Raw genomic sequence first — 18,908 nt, 5'->3', positions numbered from 1 at the left:
CCGGACGCGCAGGCCCAGCGGCCATGGCTCACGGGTGCAGCCGCTCTAAGGCATGTGGGATCCTCCCGCACCGGGGCACGAACCCACGTCCCCTGCATCGGCAGGCGGACTCTCAACCACTGCGCCACCAGGGAAGCCCCTAAGCAGTTTCTTTTCCTTCCTGTGCTTTTGATAGGCTGCTGTGCCTTCTGCAGGGGCAGAGGCAGTAGGGAGGGCAGCTCTACATACTTGAAGTCTCTCAAACTTCATTGGCCTTTCTTTTTTTTTTTTTTTTTTTTTTTTTGCGGTACGCAGGCCTCTCACCGCTGCGGCCTCTCCCGTTGCGGAGCACAGGCTCCGGATGCGCAGGCTCCGGACGCGCAGGCTCAGCGGCCATGGCTCACGGGCCCAGCCACTCCACGGCATGTGGGATCTTCCCGGATCGGGGCACGAACCCGTGTCCCCTGCATCGGCAGGCGGAGTCTCAACCACTGCGCCACCAGGGAAGCCCCATTGGCCTTTCTTTTAACCTGAAACACGTCCTAGGGGACACGTGGAAATCATGGATTAAGGCAAAATGTGCTAAGTGCCAAAACAGTGCTGTAAACAAAATCCTATAGAAATATCAATGAATTCCGAAAGGCTTTGTGGAGAAAACAGAAGATGAGCTGAGCCTCTGAAGAATAAATGTGAAAGCACAGAAGGGAAGAACAGAAGCAGAACCCATTCAAGAACAAGCTGCCCAAATCAGCCAGAAGACAAGCAATGTGGGGACAGGAAGTGACGAGGATGGAAACTTGCACCGGCGCCACAGCATGGGAGGACCGAGGGCCTGAACGGGACTTGGGCTGCATTTTGTCCGCATTAAGGAGCCACTGAAATCTCTGAGCCGAGCAATACCTTGGCCATTGACATGTTCCAGGGAAGTTATCCTGGTAGTGCCCTGTAGTCGCAGCCTACAGAATAGGAAGCCAAAGGCAGGGGACAGTCTGAAAGATACAGGGATACAGCGGGCAGGAAGTAATGAGGGGCGTGTGCTGGAGGCAGCGGGGATAAGAGAAAACACAGACAGAAGTGATGGAGGCTGGGAGGTCTCAAGGTGTCAGAGGAGAGTCCAAGAGGACTCTGAGTGACAGGGAGGACAGGGAGGTTGTAAAGCAAACAGTAAATTCCTTCTTTTTCAGAGACAAGAAGGAGGTGAGTAAAATCAGAGGCATATGATAGAAAAATGAACGACATTCACAATCCTTGCCTTCCTTGTAAGATAGAAAAGATCACCTCCTGAGAGGAAGGATTTGGAAACTTGTTCAAAGGCAAAGAAACAAAAGCTTGGGACAGACTGACAGGAAAAGGTTTGCTGAACTCACAAGAACCCAGTTACATTCTCATCACACAAGCCAGTTTCCTATTCAGGCAAGATTTGAGTTTAAAGTCTTTTTTTTGGGGCTGCATTGGGTCTTCATTACTGCACGCAGGCTTTCTCTAGTTGTGGCAAGCCGGGGCTACTCTCCGATGCGGTGCGCGGGCTTCTCACTGCGGTGGCTTCTCTTGTGTGGAGCACGGGCTCTAGGCGCGCGAGCTTCAGTAGTTGACAGCACGCGGGCCCTAGAGAACATGGGCTTCAGTAGTTGCGGCACATGGGCTCAGTAGTTGCAGCACATGGGCTCAGTAGTTGCAGCTCGCAGGCTCTCGAACACAGGCTCAGTAGTTGTGGCGCACAGGCTTACTTGCTCTGTGCCATGTGGGATCTTCCCAGACCAGGGCTTGAACCCGTGTCCGCTGCATTGGCAGGCAGATTCTTAACCACTGTGGCACCAGGGAAGTCCCTGACTTTAAAGTCTTTTATTTTAAGTAAATGCCGATAAGCATTCTACTCTGTAAAGCAGTATTTAGACTCACAATTGCTTAAATTAATTGCCTCATTAAGTTGAAGGACAATGCTTTCAAAATTCTAAACCCCAAAAGATACATGTTAACATGTGCCTCTTATGCAAACTATGTGCATCGAAGCAAAATATCAAAGCATAAAGATACCAAATGACACAAAAGTAGACCCAGAATTCTAGCACGTGGAAGATTATTTAAGTTCATTCACTCCAAGCTACTTAGGTTCAAAGTAGGTAGATAAGAGATTAGGTGTTTAAGGTTCATCTACGAGGCACCTGCCATCTGCTGCAACCTTATTAATGTGACCAATTTTTATTACACAATTACTGAGTTCAGCAAAGTATTCGGGAGAGGTCACAGAGAAATAGAAGATATGATCCCTGCCTTTAAGGAATTACGACCTTGTTCATGAACCTAAAGTACATGGAATGGGATAACAACAGACAAATTTAAGAGCATAATAAAAGACAAAATATAATTTAACACTGAAATGTGTAGTGTGTTACAAAAGAGAGATCAGTGTCAGCTCAAGTGTTTACCTCATGAACATGCATTTTTTTCTCAGTTTGGTGTGTGTGTGTGTGTGTGTGTGTTTTAAAAAGCCACTTCAGGGCTTCCCTGGTGGCGCAGTGGTTGAGAGTCTGCCTGCTAATGCAGGGGACACGGGTTCGAGCCCTGGTCTGGGAGGATCCCACATGCCGCGGAGCAACTAGGCACGTGAGCCACGGCCGCTGAGCCTGAGAGTCTGAAGCCTGTGCTCCACAACAACAGAGGCTGCAATAGTGAGAGGCCCGCGCACCGCGATGAAGAGTGGCCCCCGCTTGCCACAACTAGAGAAAGCCCACACACAGAAACGAAGACCCAACACAGCAAAAATAAATAAATTAAAAAAAAAAAAAAAAAAGCCACTTCAAAGGTCTCCCTCCCATTCCTCTCCCCTGGGCAGCCTCTACTCTCTGACCTCTCCTCCTCACCTGGATCACACGGTCTGAATACTTCCTGGGTGCAAGTACCCTGTCTGATGCTTACATGCACAGTCCTGTTGGATCCACAGCCTGAGGGAAGGCACAACCACAGGTATGAGAGCCCAGGAGGGAGACTCAGCCCCGCCCAGGCAGGATCGAGGACCCCTGCTGAGGAGCGGGGAGCACGACGTGGGTGAACTCGGGAGACAGCGCTAGGCTGGCCAGGCTGGTGTCCACTTACTGGAGTAGGCAACGGGCAGTGGTGAGTCCCTGAGCAGGCTGGGGAGGTGATGTCAAGGATGTTTTAGTTTAGCAGGTGTGGGGAGGACGGTTTGACCTGCAGGGATGAAGTGAGGAGTCACACGGATCAGCTAGGAGGCTTCTGTAGGAACCAGGTGTGAGATAAGGACCACGAGAGCGGGTACAGTGATACAGGTGGGAGAGGAGGGCCAGGGACCAGGCACTACTTAGCCACAAAAGGCCTAAGCAAATAAAGGTGGAAGATAACAGTAAAAAAGAAAAAAAAACACTTCTGACTTTTACATCTTGTACAATATCCACAGTCCAAGAAACCCAATAAAACATGTGAGACATGTGAGTAACATGGGGGAGAAAACTACGGTCACAGTATTTGATGGAGGGTCACAGTCTGCTGAGAGGGGAATGAGCATCACGGTGGTTTAGGAGGGGGGTCTCTGGACACTAACCGTGTGAGCTTGAATAAGCACAGCGACTTCCTACCTCTGTGACCTGGGAACCGACTTTGTGTCTGTGTGTCTGCTTCCTCATCTGTAAAATGGGGATGTTGATATTACCTCCCTCATAGGGTGTCAGAAGTGAATGCAATTTACACGTATTAAAATAATTATGTGTCAAAACAAAGGCAAACATATTAAATAAATTGCAAATGATGGTAAACATACTAGAAAAAGGGCACTGGCCACTACTTGAGACAGAGAAGATTCCTCTGAGATGAGAGACCTAAAGGATAAGGGGAACTGGGCTTGTAAAGGGGAAGGTGGGGGAGAGACCAAGCTGGCCCTGTGAACGTGGGGCGCTCCCACGACCACAGCGAGAGGACAGGGCAAGGCAGGGAAGTGGGCATGGGCCGGATCATGCGTTCTCTGCAGGGTGTGACAAAGCTGAGATCTTATTCTTCAGTCAGTGAAAAGTCCTTGAATGGTCTGAGTGGTTTTAAACAGGGGAGCGACATGTCTGGTTTATTTTATATCCTTTATGAACCATAAATCATCTATGAGCTTTTGCAAAAGATTACACGGCATCTGGAAAATAAATCTAAGTACAAGCCAGTGATGAGTTCCCACTGGCGTGATAGTTTTTACAATATCGTGATCACCGAAAACATAATCACTTAAAACACTGACACCTGGAACATAGTAACCCCGTAAAAGGGAGAGGAATGTGCTTCTGGAAAAAGACATCAAGTCCGTCTGTAAGGGTTCTACTGCACTGCCACCCGTTTCTGGTCTATCCATTCATCTTTTTTTCGTGGTTGCTGTCAATTATGAATATAACTCATGGTGAAGAGAACACATATTTTGCTTTTTGGGTTTTTTTTTTTCCCAGGCAATGGTCGGTATTTTCTCTGCCAGCCCATACAGCCCATATTCCTTTCCTGAAGCTCCCTTACCCCCAATAATACATCCTTCCAAATAGCTTAAGATTGAGAATTAGGGAATAATAGGTATCAATGATAAAGCTACTACATTCTAGGGATACTGGGTGCTAATGAAAAGCTCAGCTCTAAATTTGCACACCATTATTCTGGGCTTCCACAAAGGACCATCTTTTTTTTTTTTTCTTTTTGGATCAACAAGAGGACATGAACTCCTATCTTGGGAATAGAATTATGGGGTGTATTAGTTTTGTTTTGTTTTTTCAGGCAAGGGAACAGAAGTTCAAGATATGTCATAGAAGTGTTCCAAGGGAACAGAATTTCAAGGTACGTCATAGAAGTGTTCCAAGGTGAAAACTACAGCACCAAGCTTGGCTCACTGCACAGCTCCTCCAGTAACACTGGCCCAACTACCGTGTAATTTAGGAAAGAGTGAGAGTCTTGGCCAGAGGTGGAAACCAGTGGAGGCTGGGAGAGGCCCATTCAAACCTCCTGATGTCCCTGCCACACTGTCACTTGACCAAAAACCTGAAATAGGAAGATATCACTATCCTGGGATCCTGACGGCACGTCCAACTCCCAGATGCACACTCTTCAGTATCCCTAATTCCTGCTGGCCCTGTCCCATCACTCTATCAGGACCACTTCCTGAGCTAATCTAACTTGGCCTCAGCTAAGAAATATAACTGTAGGACAAGCCTACAGTATGAAGTATCTCACTATGGCGGGGGGGGTGTGGCCTTTGGGGCCATCAAGAACTCAGAGGCTTTCACTGGGTATCTCCTATGTCTGGCAAACACTACATAGAGACTTTTCAGAAAAGAAAACGTGAACCCCCTGCCCTGAGCAACTTACACCAAATGCAGATCACTCTGTGGTCGATGTGGCTAGCTGTGGGTCTCAATGAGCTTAACTGAAATGAAATTTCATACCGAATCGTCACCAGATTCTGGTGGCCACGTGCAAGCATAGCTTCAGGCACATCAGGTAGACGTGAATTAACCTCCTGGCTGTTTCTTCTCCACAGCGTGTCCAACTGAGGCCCCACTAACTCCTGGCAACACACACATACTGTCTCTGTTAACATCCATACAATTCTCAGGTCACCCCTCTGTTCTTCATGCTCAAAACCTCTCTCATTGGTGTAACCCTTTTTTCTGCTCGCACTTTACCATCTGTTAAATCAGCAGAGCCGGGACTTTAGCATCAGAAAACCTAAGTCTGAGCCCTATTTTAATACGTTGAACTCATTCAATCCATCATCACGGAAAGCCGATGATGTTCTAGACTTTGCTCTAAATGCCTAACACCAATTGTGGGGCCCATTTAACCTCTCTGGGCCCAAGTTCGCGCACCTAAAGAAAATGGTCACAACGTTGCCTACTTCACATGGTCACAAGCTTGGCACTGTGGATTAAATGATACAACGTCACTGAAAATGCCCAGTCAACACAAGTGAGAAATACATTCACATTATGCCACCTTACCGCCTTGCAGCCTATACTTTTAATAACACACTCACATACACTGGCTTACTGATCCTCACAGATAGGATTACTATATTTTTCTACAGATGAAAAACCAAGGAGCCAAGAATATAAGTGACTTCCTGAAGAAGCTAACTCTAGAATCCAAGTCTCCTGACTCACCATCCAACGCGATTTTAACTATTTTCAGCTGATTTTCATAAAGACCTTTTGGAGAAAAGCAATTTTTTAGCTTATCTAAAAAAAAAAAAAAAAAAACCAAAATAAAGAATACCTTCCAGCTAGACTTCTAGTCCTGTGCTCTTTCCCCTATACCTTGAGATATATATGAAGCAATAATCTGATAATTTCTAAAGAAAGCAAAGGAAGACAAGCCCTCCTCTCCTAGGAACGTAAAAACCAGGACATGTTTCACTTGCTTTGAAAAGAAAGCGGCACAGAGTCACATGAACAGTAACCAAGGCAGGTAAGAAGATTCTCACACCAAGTCCGTTGGTGAGACTGGGACAGACAACGCTGGCAGCAATGCCACAGGATCCCTGGGGCCCCCGGCCACACAGGAATTAACATAAGCCCTGAGGACTTCAAGCTCCAAGAGCAGGTTCAGTATTCAGGAAGGATGGTTCCTACTGAGTCATGCTCGAGACAACCTGCTATTAAACTCCAGCGGATAACTCTCAAGGCTCAATGAATGATATGTGAAAACTTTCACCGCGTTGTTTGTATTTCTCACAACCTGAAATTGTATGTCACACTCTTAAACAGAAACCAGTCCTTATTCAAAATATTCCTTCAACCGCATGGACCCTTTGCCTGTCTAGCTTTCCTTATCGAGGCATGTGCCAGACATGAATTATGGACCTGTCTTGCCGTAATTTGAAACATCTTACCAGATACAAGGTCAGAAGGACTTGCCTGACTTCCCCTTATATCCAATTCCTTATTTCTACACATAATCATTTCTGAAAATTCATTTGAAGGCCAAATGTCTGAAATCTGAACAACATATCTACATGTTCTATGCTTATTTCCAGAGAATTAAAAATATATCTGTGGGGCCTTCCCTGGTGGCACAGTGGTTGAGAATCCACCTGCCAATGCAGGGGACACGGGTTCGAGCCCTGGTCTGGGAAGATCCCACATGCTGCGGAGCAACTGGGCCCGTGAGCCACAACTACTGAGCCTGCGCGTCTGGAGCCTGTTCTCCACAACAAGAGAGGCCAGGACAGTGAGAGGTCCGCGCACCGCGATGAAGAGTGGCCCCCACTCACTGCAACTAGAGAAAGCCCTCGCACAGAAACGAAGACCCAACACAGCCAAAAAGTAAATTAATTAATTTTAAAAATATATATATATATATATCTGTGTAAAACCCCTTGTTAGGCTTCTTTCAGGTGCTTGTCAACCTCAAGCCTAAGTCCCAGGAAGAGAGCCAGCTCTGTTGGCAATTCCTCCCCCACCCTCCCAGCCCTGTCCTAGAAAACTAAAGAATTCACTAAGTTAGTACAGGGTGTGTACCCTTTCCGTAAGGGTTTAACGCCCTTCCCCCTCCCATGAAACCTCAATAGGACAGGTCTATAGGCTAGGCAGCCATCCATCTCCCCGCCTCCCCCCCAGGGACACATCAGGTATCAGGAACAAGGTAACCTCAGGTGTCTGCCATCAACTTAGCTCCGTCTCCTGCTCATCTCCACCTCCCATCACATCAACACAGAGTCAGCTGGGCTGAAAAACGGGTACCAGTCTGGATGGCAATCCTTGCACAAATGCTCAACTCAGCCACCTTAGGTTTTCTGATGCTAAAATGGCCCAAGGCTCCATGGGCCTCCTAGGCACCCCCCTCCCCGAGGTGGGGACTGTAGGGATGTGATATTTAGTCATCCTGATGACCCGGGCAACAGAAGCTGCCCAGCGGTGCTACCACACAGTAAGTAAAATCCTTAATTACCATAACACAGCTCAGCATCAGTGTCAGCTGTGCAAACACACGGACAGTACGAAAGCAATCGTGTGCCTGTCAGGGTCACCTGTATGGACTTAAAGCTGCAAAACCAAACTCAGGTTATAGCGTATTTCATGTCCTTTATGTGAGGCTGCCCAACGCTGGTGTAAAATTCTTACTGCTGGCTGAAGTTCATCCGTCTCCCTAAAGTGCCCCCTGGAAAGTGCCTGTATGCGGGCCCACAATGACACCACCACTCTGTCCAAAGAGGAAAAATAAAATTCACATCTGGACTTTTTGAGCAGACTACCGATTGCCACGATTTTTCAACACGGTTGTCAAACAAACAATGAACTATCCTTTTCTTTCTCATATTTAGGCTATTGGGAACCTGTCTCTTCATTTTCAATACCTCGGCCTTCTACAGCACCTCATAGGAAATAAAAGAAACTCTTTGGCCTTTCTAGTTCACTCTGGATACGCTTGTTCTTGCCATTTATTTTATTTGGATACTTAGAATCTCCTATTCAGAAGTATTGAGGTGCCAGGTCCTCTTGGGGACCTGTTACACCCAAGAATGACAGACATGGACCTGCATCACAGCCTAAGTTGGCCAACTTCCCATAATACCCAGGTCGAGCTCCCCACTGTACCAAAAGCTCAACTCCCAGCCTATGAGTAGCCTAGAAAAGTCTTCTAACCCATGACACGTTGCATCACTAGGAAGCTCTTTCATTATCGGCATCATCAAATACGGTAAATTCTTATCATTTGCAGTCATTATGTTCTATAAAGCCTCTGAGACCTCTGAATTAGTGAGTACTGAACCATGTGCCCCGGAAGAAACTGCTCCAAGTACTGATTTGGGGATACAAATAAACTTCAGTGAGGAGACAAATTCACAAATACAGGAATCCACGAACAGTGAGGATTGACGAATCTGGTTATAAGACCTGAGGCCTGAGATACTGAAGGCACATTCTACAAGGGTTTCTTCTTTTGTAAAAGAGCTACTACGGTGTAGCCCAGGTAGAAAGAATTTTTCTGATTTCAGCACTTCATGCATACACTCCTTCCTTCCTTACCTTGGCAGTTTATACTATCAAGATTTGGCAGTCTGATTTCTAACTTGTCGGGTTTTTTGTTTGTTGTTTTAATGTGGACAGATCCTACATGACTATTGATATTATCATAGACTGATTGATATTATCCCCTTTTCTCTTCTCTTAAGCTCCCACATATAGATTTGATTAACTTCAGAGAGGCTCCCTAAAAGAATCAAAAACAAGCCTCAATCAACATACCCTGCAGAAACTTCTTAACCAAAAAAAAAAACCTCTCTTTCACCAGGTTCCCGTAACTGCGACAGCTTGTCTAACACAAGCAATGAAGAGACTAGATATGTTAAAATTGCCACATACTGTCATCATTTTAGTTATATTAGAATTTTCCCAATGTATTTGACTCTTACCTCCTAAACTTATGACAACTCATTCTTTTATTAAGTCATACTCAAAGCTGCAAAGCAACTTTTATTATGGCTATATGACTTATTATTTTATTAAGGCAAACTAAAAGTTGCACAACAAAACTATCCAGGAGAGATACCTGGAAGAAACACAAAGTAAAATCTTCCTTTGGATTTGTTTGGGCAACCGCCAGAGGTTGATGACAAGGCTGACTCCCTAAGGAGTTAAAAGGAATTTCACACGCAGAACTCTTGTCAAATAAACCATTTGAAAGGGAAAGTTTTCATTTCATAATTGTCGTTTTGTAAGAAGTGTTGAAACCTTAAGGTAAAGTCATAGTTCTAAACCGGGTGGGAGAAGTGGTGACAACTGTGTTTTATGAAGCTCTTTCAAGTCTTCAAAGACTTTTATAAATAACATGACACAAAATACTTTTCAAAGCACACTATTCCCTGTAATTAACTCTGTGACGTATCAGAACAGATTTTATCACCCTCTTACAGAGGAAAATAAAGCACAAATGTTAACTAGAAGTAACTTTTTCTGGTCACAAACTTAGTAGGTGACAGGGATAGGACTTGAACTCAAGTCTCCAGAAATAAGCCAGAGCTGTTTTTACTACAACATTCACAGTTTTGGAATGTAGTTCATGGTTATTTATAGCAGAATTATCGTCTTAATTGTATTGTGTTTTGGTCAACATAAAGTTTAGTTTGCATTCCCTTCCAAATGGAAAGCAAAGGCAGGCTGCCCAGAAGTGTGAAAAAACCATGGTGGGGAGGAAATTAGCCTGGGATTAAAATGTTGCCAAAGTCAAACAACAAATTGAGGGGGTTACCTCATTTCTACCAGGACGGAGATGACTTTTCAGGCAGATACATCAAGAAACACACAGAAAACAAACAAACAAACACACACACACACACACACACACACACACACACACACACAACTGTGTTGAGTACAAGACAACAAACTTCTGAGTATTCCTAAACCCATTATTTAAATGAGAGCACTGAGATTTAGAGACAGATGATAAAAAACTTGTTCCAAGATCGTGCCCCCAGTACAGCCTTGAGGCGCTGACCCCTAAGCGCTCTTTAAACGACCCACACTACTCCCATCACGCTCATGCGCAGACTTAATCAGCTGCAAGCAGGAAACAATGAACACTGCAAGTCTGTGGACTGGGAGGCTACTGCAAAGAGTTAAAAGTTTGGTATGCTAAAATGGAACGCAAAACTGACCTCCAAATACTAATAGGAATTAACATTTGTTGCCTTTGTCTTCGAAAGTTCAGAGGAAACAAATGAGAGCCTTCATTTTCGTCAAGATAGGCTTGGGTTTGTAAAAAAATATACTCAAACTCTACAGGAGACAGTACCTTCCAAATAGAGGGGGCAACCAGCCGCTGGTAAAAACTAGAAGAGCCGCCTCCAACCCGCCCCCCAGGCTGCTGGTTCTTATTAACCGCAGAGAAGGAAATAACGACTAGCAAACACACAGCACCAATGATCAAAGTGAAACCGATTTTTTTAAGTCAGCTGGCTTGAACTGACGAACACATGCCAACTAAAGCGCATAAAGACCAGCGGCCCCAACAGTGCTGTCATCCTAACCTAAGAGATTTAAAGGTCTAGGGAGATGAATAAAAGGAGACTTGAAGCAAAACAAAAAAGGAAAAGACCTTTGCTTTGCGGCGAGGCCTGCACTCACTCACTGCAGGAAGAGTGTGCCGTTTTGTTTTGGAAAGGGGGCAGGAAGTATACAGAGAGGAAAGAGCCGATCCCAGCTGCCCATCCTCAGCCATGTCCCGCGGTCCCGCACCACAGCCCTCCTTTGCCGCTGGCCAAGACCAAGGGGCTACAGGGCGCGGGCACCCCCCCGGCCGGCCCCTCGCCGCCGACTCCCAGGACAGCTTCCACTCCAGACGCTAGACCTCTCCCTCCGGGTGTCCTGGCGCTTCCGTTCCCACCAGGAGCCTCAAGTTGCCCCGCAAGAACAAGCCGCCTCGTCCGTCCTTCCAGGAGGACGCCCGCGTCCCGCTCCGAACCAGTCCACCCCTGAGCTCCCCGCAAGCCAGCCCTCGCCCTGCCCCCTTCTCCCGCACTCACCGCCGGGCGGCTCTGGGATCGCCCGCCTCGGGCCGGCCGGGCCCCGCTGGGGGCAGGGGCGGGACCACGGGGCGCGCGGGACCGGGCGCACTCCGGGGGCGCGCCGACGCGCAGGCGCCCTCGCGCCCGCGCTCCCGCACCGACCCCAGCCGCTCCGCACACCCACACGCACACACGGGCGGCGCGCGCCGAGCCGGCTCCGCGGCGGACGCGAGCGCGGGAGCGCGAGGAATCCCTGGAATGAGGCGCCGCCCGCCCTCTCCCGGGCTCTGCCGGGCTCCGCCGGGCCACGCCCCCGGGCCCGCCCCTCCAGCCCAGCAGGTGGGGGCCGGGCCCAGGTGAGACGGCGGGGAGGCGGGGGCAGGGCCTCGCGCGCCCGGGGGAGGCTCATGTCCCCTCCCCCACCCGCTCCACGCCTGACGGCAGCTCGCACCTACCCAACGGATGCAGACGTGCTCGGGCGGCCAACGGCCGCATGGGGCCTGGGCTGCGATCGACCCCGGGGAGCGCGTGGACCCAGCGCACGCGGTGTGCACCGGCCTCTGACACACACCGGACCGAACCCCAGAGGCCCAGGCAGCGGGAACACAGCTTTGGTGCACACGCACGAACATAAACGAACCTCTCGTGCGCGCCCAGAGGCTCGCCGCTCCGGGCCAGCACGCCCCCCCCTCCCCCGCACGCACACAGTAGGCTCTCGCATCCGGTGGACACAGCACACATGACCACGACGACCACAGTCGACCCGATCCATTACCCACTGTCCCTTAACCTCCCTGCCCCTTAACCGCCACGCAGCCGGCCAAGTGCCCGCGCATTCGCGCCGTACCTGCGGCACCTCCGCAGCCCTCGGCTCCAGACCCCCACGCGTCCCGCCTATCACGCAGAGCGGCTCGCTAAGCTGCCCAAGGAAGGCGCCCGGGGGTCGGCGTCCACGCCAGCTCAGTCGCCGGAGCGCCGCGCACGCCGGCGCTTCCCGTTTCCCGGGCTCCAAGCTCCACGGGCCGCCGACCTGGGGCACTGGTTCGCCCGCTCGTGACCCGCACACCCCCAGCCGCTCTGCCCGACAGGCCGGCGACCACACACGCACCTGAAGGGACAGGTCGCGCTAGCTTGGGGAAGTGAGCGCTCAGGTGCCACCGCGATCAGAACGGCTGCTGCAGCTCCCGGCTCTCAGACGCCGCTCAGCTGCCTCTCATTACAGCATTTTACACCCCGCACTCCACACACACCCCACGGGCGCACGGCAGCGTCTTTCCTCCCCCTCCCTCGCCCGGAGGAGGAAGTCCTAGTAAATGAAGTCAGTGTGGAAGGGAGGGAACCGAGGAGGAAGGGAGAGAGTTCGGGGTGGAAAGAGCCCCCTCCAGGCGCTCACACACCGGTGTTTGCTGTGTCTGGCACACTCCCGGAGTCCACAGCCCGGTCTGCTCCGGAACGTGCCCGGGAAGGGGCGGAGAGGAGGGGGCGAAACATTTCTAATCGGTGCAGGTTCTTATTACAGCGGCAGCGTAGACATGTGACCACGAAAAGAAAAGCCCTGTCTTTATTTTTTTGCTGTCATTCTCTGGAGATTTCGGGGTGTGGGTAGGAGGGGTGGGGGCCTGATCCTCCCCGGTCCCCGGCAGCCCTTGCCCCATTGTTTTCCCATACTGCCACAATTAAGAAAACATTTGCTTAACGTACCCAGCCGCTAACTTCATAAAATAAATAGTCAGGGACTGGACTTCCTCTGGTTTGCTTGAAATGGCTTCATGTTGCTTGCCTTCTGGCTGTTCTCAGACCTCAGTCATCATTAGGGGTTCCTGCTATAGGGCTTTCCCTGGGAGACGGCTCTGCTGAGATGGAATGATAACGAAAACAAATACCGGCTTACATTAATGCTGGGGGGAAATGCTTTGCAGTTTTCAAACTGTTTTCCCATGTATTACCTCATCCAATTATATGGGGTCACAGCCTGTTATCTCATTGGATCTTAGCCCCGGGATGGGGAGCAGGACAGGTATAGATAGTTCCACTTTACAGTGAGATTAGCTTTACCTAAACCGCGGCGAGGCATTGCCTGAACCCGAGCCACAGTCTTGCGGCCCCCTGTGAAATACACTCTCCTGCTGTCCACACAGGGCCAATGGAGATAGGATGACCCAGGTGACAAGTTGACCCAAGCATAACCACACCTGTTCCCCTGGTTCCCAGATTAAAGTGCACAGATTAAAGCTCGGGGAGGTTCCCAGTCTTCCCAAAGACATTTTTACTTAGACTCCATTTGAGTTCATCAATAGTCTCAGACTAGGGGAAAAAACTCCTGAGAAAGATCCTAAAGAGGAGGTTTTCATCCTGCCACGTTAGGACGCGGAATGAGGAAAGGGTGCGGACTGCTGGGGCAGATTTCGGGAAGTGTGACAACAGAGGAGGGGCTTTGGATTTGAACAAACCTGAATTTGAATCAAACCCCACCTCTGTCAGTTATGAAGTTATAACATGCCCAAAGTTATAACTTTGGGCATGTTATCAAGCCCAGTTTTCTCATCTGTAAAACAGAGACAATTCTTAATTTAAAGAGCTGTTGCAGGGACTAAAGACCAGACAGAATATCTGGTGAACATTCACATCTCTCCCCTTCTCTCTACCTCCCTTAAACCCAGTCTTGCTGGGGCACCATATACACAGACAGCCACCGTAATCATGGAGGGATAGGAAAATGATTTGTCTAGATAATGCAAATGAGTAATGATAACAGTCACCATGCAACTGCACGTTTATAAAACGGCTCTGGGGTTTACAAAGTGTCCCCACATATCATTATCTCATTTGATCTGTATGACAGCTCTGCCGTTTGTGTACTGCAAAATGATTTCCATTTGGGGTCAAGGTGGAGGTCCTAAAGCTGCCTCTTTAATTTCCATCACTGCTTAGAGTGAGCCTTACTCTGCAGATAAATCATGGGGACAGAGGGCCTTTCCTCATGGATGTGACCAGTCTTCAACCTTTCCAAGGATTAATCTCGCTGCTTCCCTTACATCAGCATTAGTGTGACTTCTCCCTGGCCACATCTAACCAGGGTGGTTTCAGTCTGAATGTCTTGATCAAGCAGATGAGAGACACGCTCAAGCTACCGTAAGAAAAGGAAGGTATGCTGTCAAGACAGAAGTGCGCTGGAGGTGGAATGTGTCAGACACGGACTGTCCGCACAAGGGAATGTAAACAGCAGCCTAAACGAGCGACTTCCACAGAGGCCTGCAGCAATAGAGGGGAATCTTGACAATAGTGAGTGAAAAAAGCAAGTCCCCAAAGATTACGCGCAGCATAATATCCTCTTTGTAATGTTACAAATACCATGAAAAATAATTGTGGTAGTACATGCACCTGCAATAAAACTATGTAAAAAAGAAGTAAGGGAAGGATGATGAGAGAATTCAGAATGATGGTTACCTGGGGAGGGGAACTGCACGGGGTGGGTGGCAGGGAGCCATTGGTTAGATGTAGGTCATTGTCAAAGTCTTAGTTTTCGGTTGATGGGTTCACGGGTTCACTATTAAAATTAACTGCTTAGGGCTTCCCTGGTGGCGCAGTGGTTGAGAGTCCGCCTGCCGATGCAGGGGACTATGGGTTCGTGCCCCGGGTCCGGAAAGATCCCACATGCCGCAGGGCAGCTGGGCCCGTGAGCCATGGCCTCTGGGCCTGCGCGTCCGGAGGCTGTGCTCCGCAAAGGGAGAGGCCACAACAGTGAGAGGCCCGCGTACCGCAAAATAATAATAATAATAATAATAAATAAAATTAACTACTTAAGTGATAGTTGCACAGCAATGTGAATGCCACTGAACTACACACTTAAAATGGTTAAAATAGTAAATTTTATGCTATGTATATTTTACCATAATAAAAAATATATTTAAGGAGGTAAAAGAAAAAATTGGGCAAACTTCTAAATTGAAAAACAAACAAAAAAACTACTTTAAGTAAGTAACTAAAATGATAATAATAAGGAAGGCTGTGCATGGACCACTGACAAGAATGTGTTTCAAAGCAAGGATTTTATAAGTGCATCAGAAATTTATTTAAAATAAATAAAAATAATCAAGAAGGTGAGTGAGTGGAGATAGAGAAGAAACAAGATGGACCCTGAGTCGATCACGGTTGAAGCGGAGGGATGGGTATGGGGGCCGGGGGTTATACTATTCCGTCTACTCTTTTCTTCTTTTTTAAGCCCGGCAGCATGCGGGATCCTGGTTCCCCGACCGACCCACCGGGGATGGAACCCATGCCCCCTGCAGTGGAAGCCTGGACCGCCAGGGAAGTCCCTGTTCTGTCGAATCTTGCATAGATTTGAAATTTTCCATATTAATTAAAAGGGGAAGAAAGTTCACGAAAAGGCGGCTCTGGGAACCACGGTTCTGCCTCCCCCACGGGCCACAGAGTCGTTACCCAGACTCCCTCTCCGTTTCTCTGTGCCTCCTCGCAGTTTAATTCTTCCTCATTTATCTACCAAGGAGCCTCCTCTTCACTTTGGCTCCCTTATTACTGCCCCTAATCCCCTTTTGGCTTTTGCCCCCACCAGTAACTGACTCCTTTCATACCTTCATCATTCAAACTGCTCAGAGAGAAGATCTGATTCTTGTCTTTCTACCAATCCACAAAAATGGCCACAATCTGATTTACCTTGAAGTCCTGGGTCCACGATGGCCTGTAAAGTCAAGCGCGGTCCAGTGATGAAAACTGAGAGCGGGGAGAGGCAGAATTACAGGGTGGAGCGCACAGCTGCCCCATCAAGGCAGATAATAACTCACACATGGAAAAGCCCTCAGGAGTTCAGTTCAGTGCGAATAAGGTCTTTGCCTTTCCATTTGCTCCTTTCGAGTTTTTAAGGCCTCCCCAGTTAGTACTGTAAAGACAGTTTTCTTTTCCACACCACATTCCCGATAAGTAGTTCACTTTTCGGGGTGTCTTCCCATGTCGTACGCCATAGGGGTCATAAGGGAAACCCCAATGGCTGCCAATCTGAAATGGTCGCAGTGCACAGGGACTCTGATTGTTCTTCTAGATGCACTAACCTGCCTATGAAGAAAGTCTTTCTCTACTCGTATCCCTTTGCTTCTAACGTGCTCTTGTGAATCTCTCCTGGTCTTCCTTTCTTGATTTCTTCACTCCAACTCGTTCCGCAGAGAGCACAGATGTAGGTTCTAGTTCACACTCAGTCTCCGGGTGATAGTGTGAGCCTTGGAAGTCAGCTTGCAGCCCTGGGGCTAAGCCTCCACTTCTGGGAGGAGCTTAGACCAGATCACTTTCGGCACACAGGTTTCATCTTGAGCACCAGCTGTGTTTAAGCTCCCTTAAGAAGGCCTCTGAAGCTATTGTTGAGGTTCAATGAAAAAAGAATGTCAAGATTGATTAGTAATGTCTGCTGTGGGTGGGGAATAGGAACTGCTGAATCAGATGTTTGCCATTTTTGATCTAGAAGAGCTCTACAAATACCTTCTAGCAATCACATCTCTCTTTTCTCATAGAGAACAGGTGAATTTCTACTTTTCTGGGGGCCAAAGTAACTAGTGGGAAAACCCAAATGGTCTTATTTCAGTGAGAGGGTACAGAATAAGAAATAATCTAAAATAATGATACCTAACACTTAATGAGCACTTACTACGGCCCAGGCACTAAGTGCTTTAAGATAATTAAGCCTCACAAGAGCCCTGTGAGATAGGGACTGTAAATACCCCTATGAAGCAAATAAAGAAACTGAAGCATTGAAAGGTTAAATAACTTGTCAAGGTCTTAAAGATAATAAGGGCACAACTAGAATTGAACCCTGGCAGTCTGATTCTGGAGTCCATGTGTTTAGCCTGTCAGCCACAGCAGACACCCCCTGGGAACTTGCTAGTAATGCACACTCTCAGGCCCCCTCAGGCCTACTGAATTAGAATCTGCACTTCATCAAGCCCCCCAGATGATTCATATTCGCATTATGTTTTCAGCAGCACTGGTCTACATCGTATTGTCTCCTAGAAGGATATTAGCTGCCTTTGTTAAATGTTTACAGTACTCATGCACTTTGCTAAACATTATGCCTGCATAATTGCAATTAATCCACATAAAAGTCCTAGAAGGGAAATCCTATAAGATCAATGGATTGATCAATGTCAACATCCTGGCCGTGATATAGTGCTATCGTTTTGCAAGATGTTACTGGTGGGGTAAAGGGTATATGGGATCTCTCTGTATTATTTCTGACAATCGCATATGCATCTACAACAACCTCACAATTTAAAGCATAATTTAAAAATCCTATAATCTAAGTTTTATTTTTCCTACTTTTATTGTTGAGGAAACAGAAGCTTTAGAGAGGCTAAGTAAGCAGGCCCAGGGTAATTCAACTTAACAAATGAGTATGGAGGCCCTCCTGTGTGCAAGGAGGCTGGCTGCAGCAGTGAACACATTGCCCTCATTGAGCTATTCGGTCCTGGGTGGGCAGTCATAATTCAAACCCAGAGCTGCTTGCCAAGTCCTCTAGTGCCCAGATTTCAGAGATATGGTCACAGGATCACAACGTGGTAAATAACAGACCTGTGAATGGTTAAAACATTTGCAAAATTTCTAGGCAGATGTACATGAAGGCCTCTAACAGTGCCAGACAGGCAATAAGCACTCAATCCCCTTTCTTCTTTTCCGTCTCAGAGCGCAGAAGTGAGCCTCATCTCCACCATGACCCAACAGGGATTTTACCCCCCACACACCTGGATGGAATCCCATGGTGGGGCCGCTGGAGCGGTAGTAACCTGAGCCTCGAGCCCCACTCCGAATTCCACGGAGAGCCTTTGCTCCAGGGCTGTGTTCCAAGGGAACGCACCATCTGAAACCTGTCAAGGAGTCAGTGGTGAGCTTTTTTCTGAATGTCAGCTCTTTTCACAGCATGGATCTGAATGAGTCCTCTTAAGCAAGACCAGATTTATGGCCAGATCAATTGCTCAGACCTCGGATCTCTAAGTGATATTTAACACTGGTCCAGAGATTGGCTTTGTCCTCACACAAGAAATTTTCCTTCGAATACTATAAGGATGATTGCGCCTGGCAATCTATTCTTGTTGTCTTTCTTAGACGCAGACTTCGGTGGGCTGGGGCGGGAGATAAGAAGAGCCATTTTCCGTAGAAAAGAATGTTGCAGATGCTGGATTCAAGGCCGGCTAGAGTTTGGCCACAGTTAACTACCTACCTCTCAGATGGAGAATGGTTTGAGCTGGGGAACTCCACCAAAAATAAGCATGGGTTTTTCTTCTGAGGGTGGATGCACTCAGAGGACATCATCTCAGAGAGAAATTCTTCAAACCAAGATTGCCATGTCTCTCTTGGCTCCAATTGCTTCTTTGGCATTAACTCTTACAAGCATGTGCTGTACACAGGCAAGAAGAAAGTAAACAGGGAAGGAAGGAGCTCAGCATAC

The 18,908-nt window shown here is 48.0% G+C and overlaps 1 protein-coding gene across 5 annotated transcripts in view; it reads right to left on the bottom strand.

Annotated features, from left to right (window-relative positions):
• Positions 1 to 16,643, bottom strand: part of VGLL4 (vestigial like family member 4) — a 163,154-nt gene extending 146,511 nt beyond the window's left edge. The window contains exon 1 of one of the 5 annotated variants that reach the window (XM_027093773.1): positions 16,528 to 16,643. The gene's annotated coding sequence lies outside the window, so the exon portion shown is untranslated. Of the gene's footprint in view, positions 1 to 11,479; positions 11,700 to 12,569; positions 12,712 to 13,162; positions 13,182 to 16,135; positions 16,246 to 16,527 lie in introns of those variants that run through there. The other 4 variants (XM_027093774.1, XM_027093775.1, XM_027093772.1 and 1 more) reach the window with 4 other exon arrangements.
• Between the last annotated feature and the right edge of the window lie 2,265 nt (positions 16,644 to 18,908).

Source organism: Aethalodelphis obliquidens, unplaced genomic scaffold (genome assembly GCF_003676395.1).
Source record: "Aethalodelphis obliquidens isolate GAN/ISIS:26980383/991018 unplaced genomic scaffold, ASM367639v1 scaffold86, whole genome shotgun sequence".
Lineage (NCBI taxonomy): Eukaryota > Metazoa > Chordata > Mammalia > Artiodactyla > Delphinidae > Aethalodelphis > Aethalodelphis obliquidens.
This window is presented reverse-complemented; position numbering and strand designations above follow the sequence as displayed.